The sequence below is a fragment of the Patella vulgata genome, chromosome 9 (assembly GCF_932274485.2).
Source record: "Patella vulgata chromosome 9, xgPatVulg1.2, whole genome shotgun sequence".
Lineage (NCBI taxonomy): Eukaryota > Metazoa > Mollusca > Gastropoda > Patellidae > Patella > Patella vulgata.
The window spans coordinates 17,806,661-17,818,730 of NC_065887.2; positions in this window are offsets into that span (position 1 = coordinate 17,806,661).

The window sequence follows — 12,070 nt, forward strand, 5'->3', positions numbered from 1 at the left end:
TAATCCTAAGATGATTTATTTTAATCTGTAAGGTAGAAGATTATAGTGTATTATAGCGGAGGCGCCAGTCTCCGACCAGAAATGCTTTAGAAAATCTCCAAAAATAAAACTGAATGAAAATGCTGAATCTGGGGAGAAAATTTTATATGGACTCCTTGTGACGGGAGCCACGGGGACAATGGAAGGGCCCACAGACCAAAAGGGGGCCCCTGTATCGGAGAAAAGGCCCTCTTCGACTTGGATCAAGGGCCCTGAGACAAAGAAATGTGCTCCTTAATCGGAGCCCGTAGCTAGCGCGGGGGGGGGCAAGGGGCAGCTGCCCCCCTGGAAAAATTCGGCGCCCCCGATTGGCGTTCGGCGCCCTTTTCATTGGACACAATACGAAGCCAACGACCAACGTGCACGTATCAGTATGGGTGCCACATAAAGGCGAGTGACATTGGTTGGGCGCCCATGACGAGATTGACGGGACGCCCAACCAATGTCACTTGGTTTTATGGCGCCACACCAATGTCACTTGGTTTTATGGGCGCCTCGCCAATCATGTCATTATATATGAGGCACCCCTCAAATGGTGAGGCACCTCATAATGACTCACACGATAGACACCACAACTTGATTGATGGGGCGCTCAAAAGTGCATTATTCCGAGGGGCGCCCATAATGACATGATTGGTGGGGCACCTTATAATGACAATATATGATTGTCGGGCCGAACGAAATGCATAATTCCGAGTAAGATTGGTTGGACGCCCACGACTTGATCATTGGGGCGCCCAAAACGGCATGATTGGTGGAGTGCCTCATCCCGGAGGGGCGCCCATAATGCCGAGATTGGTGGGCCGCCCACGACGAGATCATGGATGCCCATAACATAATTGGCGGGGCACCCATAATGCCGAGTGAGAATGGATAGGCGCCCAAACTGCCGTGATAATCTTCAAAATTCAAACAAGTCGCACTCTAACCCGATTCCGAACTTTTCGTTTTTCTCATAAATTATTACAGGTACGTTAAAGTCGTATTCCTTCCTTCAAATCTTTATAATGTTCATAAATTCAGCCTCAAATTTGAAATTTTTCGTCATTTTCAGGTGCATCCTAGATCCTTCTCCGAAGGGAGGCGTGTCCACGGTACCGTTCGCCGTGGACCGTCAAATGTAGGTACATCGACGCCACCAGAAACCCCATCGGCGCCCCCTGAAGCCTTTGACCCCCCCCCCCCCCCGAACAATTGGGGGCTATCTACGGGCCTGGGCCTGGGGCCCCGTTTACATCAGTGCAAGGAGCCTTGTACATTTTTCTAATAGTAAGGCAGATGTGCCACCCGATCATTCATCAGTGTCATTATGTGCAGGGAAAGTTCTCATTTGTGTTCTTATCGTTGTTCAATGGATTTGTCTTACTGATTTTTATTTATGTGTGGTGTCATACTCGTGCACTTATCATTAGCTCTCGAAGTGAATCGCGAATCACCTGCATTCCACATAAGAGTCCGATTTGAATTATCTCTACCCATTTGGACTGCAGGTACTGTGAGGCCCCACAGTAATTCTTTCAAAAATATAAAATTTTACAAGGCTAAGAATAATCAAAATTCAAACATTTGCTTTCAAAACAATGAATCCAACAATGAAATAACTTTTCATTTAATCGCAGGTGGCCCTCCAGCTGACAAAAGCCCCTGCTGAAAGAAACTTATGTGAAATATGTTGCATTATCCATTGTCTCAGTGGTGTGGTATCTTAGGACCAGTTTTGTTTCCAAGGAGTGGGTTATTAACCATCGCAACACCACTCTCCCTGCATCTGCATCTGGCAAATTTCCCTCATAGCACACTGCATCGCGTAGGCCCTATACCCGTCTGCAGAAGGAGGGCAGATCTGGACAACGAAATCATGGATCCCAGTCTGTATCTAAACCGACAGAAATGTGCTCTAAATCTCATCTGCGGCCATGTAATTTTTAAATTTTTCCGGGGAACGACCCAGAACCCCACGTTGCTGTGGCCCGTCGGATCGAGTCGCCTCCCTTGGCCGATCCCTTAAATCCGCCCTTGAAATGAAATGAAATGAAATGGAATGGGGTTTAACGTCCTACTGTTCTGCTCCTATGCTGGGCTAATGAAGACGGGCATACGCCATACAGTGTGCTATGAGGGAAATTTTGCCCGGGCAGCGGCACTATCGCCTACTCTTATAATCGAATTCCAACTGCCAAGGGATCTTTTACGTGCATTCCAGTGTATACACGGGACCTCGGAAAATCTGGATGAACTTTCTCGGCCAATGCAGGGATCGAACCTGTATATATACGTGTAAGGTTAGGGGCGGGGGCTTAATGTTTTTGTATTTGAACATGGCCATCGCAACATTATAAATATTCTAGACCATTCTTCTTTTCATTTTAGAGCTTCGCTCCGGTTTACATTAGTACTTATACATAGTGCGTTTCAACAAATAACCATTCCCAAAATACATAATGTTTCTAGTTCGTTACAAAGGCCTGAATTCTTTAGGAAATGCCGTATTAAAACCTGCAGTTTTTTCATCTGCTCTACAAGGCGCACATTCTCACACATCCTTGCTAGACCACTGAGTGTTGCCAGTCCCAGAAACTAGGAAGGAACAGCATAATATATAGCTATTGGGATGAAACGAAAAACAGAGTTCCCATGTACACGTTTACCGTATATTAAACATACATTATGCAAGAGCTAAATCTGTCTATTGCAGGTCTTTCTTAAGGCCTGAAATGTTATCTAAATTATTAATTAGACATTAATTAACTTATCCAGACCATAATCAACTCTAGATGGCATCGCTAGCCTGCGATCTTAAGTGGATTGTGAGCCGATTTACTGCATAACTTTCCTTCTCGATTACATTAGAATGCACGTAAAAGATCCCTTGGCAGTTGGAATTCGATATAAGAGTAGGCGATAGTGCCGCTGCCCGGGCAAAATTTCCCTCATAGCACACTGTATGGCGTATGCCCGTCTTCATTAGCCCGGTATAGGAGCAGAACAGTAGGACGTTAAACCCCATTTCATTTCCTTCTCGATTAAACGATTAAATAGATAATCGAGACTATACTGTTTATCGTACTGACGTTAGTAATGATGATCGAGGCTAGGCAGAAATTTCATTCGCTTAGTTTTCGGTTCATAGTGGATCAATTTGAATTATAAATTTTCAGCAAATTGCCTTTACGTTATCTAAGGCGTTTTTGTGAGTCGATTAGATTAGGTTATGATTTGCTAGTACGATTTGGTATGATTTCGATTTGATTAGCTATGGTCCACAAATGTGAAATTTGATAATTACGATTTGGTAAGATGGCTGCCACCACGGACACCGATCAGAAAAAAAATTGTCTCTGCTAACATGACGAGGGGGGCGTGTGTTTCACGTGTAGTCCAAGTTACCTACAGATTACAGTGACACTGCTGGCACCCAGAGGGCCTAAAATTGCTTAGAGCCAGAGGTGATCTAACATTCTTGTGGACTATAAAGTTAACATTAAAGGAGCTAAATCGCTAACATTTGGGACCTAGAAATTGACAAAAGTGGGTCGCAATGCATATAATACTGTAGTATGAATGTATATAAACTGATTTACATTCAATGGTTTTCGTTTTTACTCCAATTTCAAATCCGTTATGTTCGGCGAAATAAGCCAGCAGTCTCAAGCGAGTGCAAATTTCTAGCGTCTGGTTATTCCAGTTTACATACGCCGTTTGATTTGGTGCAATGTGTCTAGCCTCGTCCCTCGAGTCTCTTGATACAACTAGCGCATTATGGTACACGATTCGTGTACCAATGGTAAAATGTTTATTTTGTCTTAAATATTGGATATCAAAAGCCCATCTTTTCCCGTTAAGATCACAACATGAATGTTGATATAATTTGACAAATAAATCGTGTTTTCAATGTTGAAGATTTTGGATGATATTGAGTTAGAGACTTAGCTACTTTAAACACATCAAATGCGTTTTAAAAAAAACATTTTTTATGGAGAAAAACAACAATAAGCATTAAAAATTACTTACGATGTCGAACATTCCGCCATTTTGAAAACGTCAAATCTAATCGCCTAAACACCTCCTGGGACGATTAGGTCGATTTGCCTAATCAGTTGAGTTAAATCGTCTCACAAATGTAACGATTAGCATAATCAACTTGGTTCACAAATGCGTATAATAGCTAATCGGTCTAATCTAATCGGTTCACAAAAACGCCTCCTGTTTTTAACTATTATAGTGAGAACTGCCAACTCGTTATCGAATCTCCCTTAATGTATCTTTAAGTATCTCCACTTTTGTCTTTTGAAACTCTCTGCTAGACAGCTTTTCAACAACCCAACTGTCTATTAACAGTATAAATCTTTGATGTGATGTTGGGGAATGAATTAAACTACAAAGCTTACAAACGATTTTAATAATAATTACATATTTTCCGCATAGTGGTACAATTTCAAATATTCATTCAATAACATTATATACGACGCTTTAATGTATGGATAAAAAGCTATATTATAAAACAATAGGATCTCCAGTTTTAATGGTATGAAACAACTTTGTTTCCGTTTGATTATAAATATTTATTTCTGTAACACGTTTAATTCATCACTTGATACATAGCCATCACCTGAAAAAAAAATCATCTGATTATCATATATGGTTGAAACATAATCTATTGGAAGTATTTGAAATTATGCTATTGGCGAGCATGAAACGACGTGTAGGAGTTGGCAGCTGTAAAAGTGCAACTTCCAAAATGGCAATGCTCACGGATAATAATATAAAGTTGCTTTCTGTAATTAATATCATCTCACCTGAATGCGATATATGTCCACAGATCACCATTGTTTTATATTAACAAATAACAAATAAAAACACTAGATTTAAAAAATTCATAAATCAAACAAAAATATTTGCATCAACTTTGGATGACTCACAATCTTTAATGGGTCGACGTTCGTGGTTCTCCAAATCAGCACCTAGTTGACGTGCTCGTTCTGAATATTTGGTCTCAATGGAGTAGCGCAAATTAAAGTTATTGTAGTACAAAAAAATCTATATATAAACATTGAGTTCTTATGTCAAGCCAATAAATCACTAAACGTTTGTTGGGGATGTAGTGTAGAACAAAACCGCGGTCTTTCTAGGCTTTTTAACCTAGCCGCCACTCTGATTAGGCGCATTGCATATACTACGATTAACATTCTAATACTATTGGTATTGCTGGACAGATTCTCTCGCTTTCCGACATGGTTTCCCCTTGTCAGTGGTGCAGGACGGAGGGCCTGGCAAGGACAGCTGTCTAGTCATTCGGATGGTACGAAAAACAGAGGTCCCGTGTACACATTGGCGTGCACGTAAAAGTGTAGGTCATAGTGCTGCTGCCCCTCCAGATTTGCCCCATAGCATACAATCCTTGATTCGCTTTAAAAGACTCCGTTGCCACGCCCACCTTTTATCCCAAGCTCGCCAATATAATATTTTATTAATTTCAATTGGTCATATTACAGATATAAAATCCGAGACCACGCCCCTGATGGGTGATTATGAATTTATCATTTGTATCATATTGATAATGTAAACCTGAGACAGCACAACCTATACATTTTTGATGATTGGCCAATGTTTACGTATCTTCATTAATTATTTAATTAATTAGTCAGGAAATAATGAATGAAATAATTACTTACCATTTTGGTCTACAACATGCTGTAATAGTTGAAATAATGTGGATATTAAAGACGTTATTGGTACACCAGTAGAAACACTGAAAATAAAATACTATAAATACAGAAACAATTGAAGGTGTCGGAATCAAATGGAAAAAGACCCTGGTCTATTTGGAATAGAGCCAACACAAGTTGCAGACGGATGTGCTACAGCGCGCGTATAAAGAAGCGCTTATGACAGTGTTATGTAGTATAAACCCTTGCCGTAGACCCACTAGATTTTGGGGCCCTATAGGGTTCAGCCTGCTAAGCCTATGGTTAAACCCGACACTCGCTGAAGCACTACTATAATTTGGAGACGACTAACGATGACCAGAATCTACTGAATCTCTTCGCGAACTCTGATAGCTACATGTTGACATATATGTCAGCCTTGGCTAGAGTCCGAAATGCTACACACGGCGCTGTAGGATTTTTGTTTCTAAGTCCCTTCCATACCTCCGACTGAAACAATTCTTTGTTTGGGTTGGGGTATTTTTTGTAGGGGGTGGAGGGGTGGGCATAACCGTATAGCTAGACAACCTGAAAAGTCGGTGTAAATGTAGGCGTTTTTAATGGTGGATAGAAACCCTTTTACAGACACAACTGAGGTGATGATCAATGGATCAAATGGTCTAGGTGCATTCGGAATCCATCAACTGCACTATATCTTTTAATTAACTTGGCTTACAAGCACTGATATCAAAATAGGTTGCCACGCCCATCATCTACACATTTTTGTTTTTATCAAATTGGCTTTATCCGTTATCTGGAGCATTTCTAGACATTCAGATCAAAAGGAGAACTTGTGAACAATTAAAGATGTAAAAAAGTATAATCCCTCTTGATTAGTCAGACATAAATTGTTCACCTTTTCAAAGAGTAATTGCGTGTTGGGGATACATTAATGACACCTGAGCGGTAATAATACAACCCGTAGCGATATTTATGTTCCAGTGCACGCGGACAGGTGAAGTTGACTTTTGGAACTTCAAGCAATTAATACCTATCGCATGAGTACACAACTAATGGCGACAGAACAACAAATAAATAATAAATTAGTGTAATGTACATGTTCGTACAAAAGGCTTATTATCACAATTCCATCATGTGTAATTCACTCGTATTAAATGTTTTAGCGTTACAAGAAGAGCGATCTATAAATTAATATTTTCTAGTCCTTTACGGTACACACTAACAAGCACCTCCATTATACTAATGACAGTCGATCTGTTCAGACAATAGACACACCGACAAATTATTTAGTAACAAAAAGTATTTCAACAATCATTAATTGTAATGAGGAGGAGCAGTTTAGTCCAAACGATTCGAAACAACTATTTATTCATATGACATCCTGTATGTAATTTCGGTATGTGTTTGTCAGAATAATTGCAAGCTCATTACCATAGAAAAGATTGTTTTTAAATTGCATTGGTGCGTTTGATTTAGCTAGATGGATAGGGAATAATCACATTTTAGATAATTTACATTTGAAATCTTTTTTATAAGCATCAAACAAGCGTTGCATTGATGATAAATACAGATTGAATTCCGCAAATAAATAGGAATGGTATTATGTGTACTACAAATTTCAAGTAAGCCCTACCCCATGTACGGCATCCGTCACTACTATTATTCAAATAATATATTTCTGATTAGTATTGCGGTACTCAAAGAAATATGAAAGTAGTTAGGGACATTATGATGTTACTTTCTGAAATATAGTTTTGCAATGGGTATCATCTGGCGACTGAAGCTAACCCTCGAGGCTGACAGTGATCCAGTAGCGAAATATAGATTCAGGGGGACAGATTCCATATAAAACCGTCGAGAACTTATCTAAACAAAAATGGTGTGCCCTGTTGGTTCGTAAACGGTCGCCGAACTGTTAATGTTGTGAAATAATCATTGAAATAATCCATTTTCGAAAAGAGTTATTTGAAAACTTGTGATACGAGTTGAACTGCTTCGGCTATATACATAAACAAAAACTCTCCCCAAATTGTTTATGTGAATAAGTCAGATAACGAAAAGATAACTCTCGGTGATATCAATAGGATCTAAACCTCTTTATTTACGCCAACGTCAAGTATTGGATTAGGTTGGTTCGTTTCGATTATGTGATTATGTGGACCTAAACCTATACTAATGAACACATCAAATTGAACTAAATCGACAAGTTTATTTTGTACACAAATTACTTTCAGGACACGACGACTTGCCCCTAGAGTTTTGCCTTTATTTGAACCCACTAACCGCCCTCACCCTGCTTCTGTCTCTGAAGTTTTACAACAGGGTATCTGGGGAAACATATATAATTAGAGTAGGGATTTCCTTGTACAAACATGTCAATAGTTTTTAATAAAAAAAATAAATGTTGTGAGACAAAATAATTAACAAAATAGAAACAAGCCATGTGCATTAAACAAATACAAAGATTCTTATATACATACGAAGCTTTTGAAGAAAGTGAATCACGAAGATGCGTATTCAAAGTTTGAGATCAGGTGAAAGTTCATAAGCGAGATCAAACTGTGGATGTTACTCATAATGCACGATTGCGCCTTTTACCAAGAGGATGGGGCGATAAACTTCCTGCCTTTCTCTACCATTCTCACCCTACACTGGGCGAGCCTCTGAAACACGACTTGCACTTCTGGCAAGTTTCCCAGGAAACATTTGTCTGCGAAATCACACTCGGTCCAAACGGGCGACGTTAAGCCCCACGTGGGTATTACGTGAGTAAAACAGATAAATCGAAATGTACACTAGTCCAGCTATAAATAACTATGGGATGCCCAATTCTAAATAAATACCGAATCTATTTAATTCAAATTAAAAATTTTACAGAAATTTAATACGACCAGTTTAAATTGAAATAAACCAGGAAGCCCATAGGATTATGTCTCCGTTAACATACTGTATTTTTTTTACCTGGTTAGAATCTGTGGATGGTTAAATTTATCAGAACTTCTTTTACCATAATACATCTCCTGGCTTTTTTCTAGGTCATTTGGAATTCCTCTTTTATGTGAAGTTAACTCGTTACTGTAAATACTCTTTCCAGGAAGAACAATATATCGGCCAGAAATGGCAGGAATAAGAAGCAGGCCTAACAGCGGTAGATTCAAATACATCGTTTCTGCTTGTTGAATATGTCGGAGAGTCTGTGGACGGTTTATATTTAATCTAAAGAAAACAAAACATTCACATAAAGAAAGGTACACAACAGACACCAGAAAAATCTGACATTCTACATAGCTGAGATCTTATTCTTGAGCGTCTATTAAAAGAGAGAAAAATCGGGTTTAACGTCCACTGGACACAAACTAGGTCATTTCCAGACGAACCTATGATTTTATTTTATTTCAATAATTCGATTGGGCGAAGGGGTATTCAGCAGTGGGAGAAAATCGGGGGACTCTGCGAAATCCCGCCGGATTGGACTGTTGGACAGGCCACCCTACTCCTTGTCACGTCACGAATCAATGACAGAACTTATGATATAAAGCACACGTGTTAAACCATTCGTCCGCTCAACCCTCCTGTAGCCTAAATTATATAGATGAATAAAGCCTCTTAAATAAGGCCTCCTAAAATGTAAAATTGCGTGTGCATGGATCAGACATATTTTTCTCAGCCTTTCATAGTATAAATGACTGAGAAAGTCTTGAAATCCACAACTACATTCACCGGTCATATAAATTACGTTTTGTAAAATTCTGACACACGGACTAACCAAAAGTATATGAAACTTCATGAAAATTATAAAGTTTTTGCAAAACCTATGTCAGAAATTATCGAGAAATGGTGAACAGCCTAAGAGCTATGAAGAACATATATATAGGAAATACCTGGTCAGGGACCATAAAAAATTTGTTGTTTTGGGGGGATTTTTTTCTGAACTCATGATTTAGTCAAATTTCAATCATGTTGCTAGCTCTGTTGGTATAAAAATAACAGACATTGTGTTGAACCTATTAACTTAATAGTACCGAAGCTTTTTTATATTATTATTATAATTTTAACATAGAGTCTTTAAATTTGAACTTAGTAACTTGAAATTTCGACATAGCATCTTGAAATTTCAACTTACTAAATTTTAGCTTAGATCTAACTTTAAATTTAAACTTTGATCTAACTTAAAATTCAGATGTACAGGAATACAGATCTATTAAGGTTTATTTCATGCATATATGAATAATTTGACTCATAAATTCAACAAGTTTTTATAATGTGTGATATTTCCCAAACTCAGTTGGACTTTAAACTGCATCAACAAACTGTTGAAAGAAACATTAATCCAAAGGGTAATTTTGCAGTTTCGTACATTCCGTTTCAAAATTTGCGGAAAGGCGATTGGGGCATCTTTGATCAATCTGTAAGATCCCAAAAGTCGGTCTTCAAGAAAATAAACGATCAAATCCCCCCCCCCACACCCACACACACGCATACATACACCGGCCTTGTGACAAATAACTTCGGAATCAAATAAAAGATACAACAACGGTCATCATACCGAGTTTACTAAATTTTAAAAAATAAATCGGGGTGGGGGTAAATTTTCAACGATCAATACTTTATTAAGAAATGTGTTCCGTGCGCATCTTAAGAATTGTTGTCCTTGTCCATCGTTACGACTTGTTTCCTTGTCCATCGTTAAGACTTGTTTCCTTGTCCATCGTTAAGAAGAGTTGTTTTTCTATGGTCATCGTTAAAAACGTCGATCAAAAAAAGTGTCCAGTAACGAGTTCAAAAGCTTTATTGTGTCTGACAGAATGTAAATAGTTCCGCTATTTTATCTCGAGAAATTCTAAATTTTGATTGGGGTAATTCTAACAATCAATTGAAAAATTCCTGTAAATCTGAAAACGGAAAAGTAAGTACTCGAATCTGTATATGGTGTCATCAAGAAATATGCATCTCCATTAACTAATATGTCACATCGACGAAATATTTCAAGTTAAAAATACTTTATAGAAATCAAAACAAGTAACATGAATACTTCGATGTCAGCAGACTCTTCAATATCTGATTCTATTTGTAGAACCCTTTTTTATCGTGTTATAAAACAACACTTCCTCTTTTTTTCGTGTATATAAATTATTTAATTTATATGATTTTCACCATTATTTTATAGTATGAACATAACAGATCTGTGTATTATATTTTATATTCTTTGTATGAGGAGAGGCTTTGTATGATATAGACTTTGCCTGTGCCCTTTTCATAAATTTCTGAAATAAAATATTGTTTACACAAAAAAACAAGTAATTTGATCTACTAATTGTTTTACTGTTACGACAAAACAAAATATTAAACAAAAATTATACTTACATAAGACTTAGTGTATATGGGGCCTAATACCTCAGTTAGTTTTGGTTCGAGCGGCAAATACGAACTGGCCGATAGAAAACTTACCAACATTTATATGAGCTGGAATTAGTACGCCTTAATTACACGTTCGATTCGGCCCTCCGTGAAATGCGATGTATGGATACCAGTATTGCGTTATGTGGGGATTAATAATTAACACGCACCATATTTGGATCTATGGTGTCCGTACCCTGGGGAGAAATACAAACTCTTTTGTTGACGTGCTCCGACCATTCCTAGCTCCCCGTGTTTATTAGAATCCCATACACATGTAGATAAATGTATTGTTTTTCATCTATATTTATTGGAATTAATATCGAATTATTTTTTATGGCTATAGCGTGTAAAGTGTATTTGACTATTTATACGAATGTTCGTGATATGTATATTTACATCTACAGGTGTAGTATCAAGATGTATTATTATTACATTATCTATATATACCCAAACAGAATCAATAAAATATACCAATACGAGAGGTATCGAATTTATCTCCAGGTATATTTTAAGCGTGGGCCATTCCTAATTTTGTTTATTTTGTCACATCAATAAATTATTAATGAGTGTTTCCTTTATATCTAATTCGTTAGTGTCTGACTAGGATGAATAGTTAAAGTTATATGTTATAATGTTCACCTACATTAGAGAGACAATAACTCGGCTGTATTAAATAAAAATCATATTACTCGTAATTAATGCCAATTGTTTGAGATCGATGAAATTGCCCTCAGTGCCGATATGTCACGATTAATTGACATGATCTTCGTTTATCAACCTTATGTAGGTTTTAATGACGTAAAATATAGTAAGTTGCACAGAGATTAGGAGCGTAAGTGCGTAAATTACAATGATGTGGTAATAGGGGGTAAGGTCACCTCCGAACATCACAGGAGAGACAAATTCTCCAAATCTCGCTATATGTTAAAATCAAATGTAAAAAGTCGAATATCAAATATTTTATT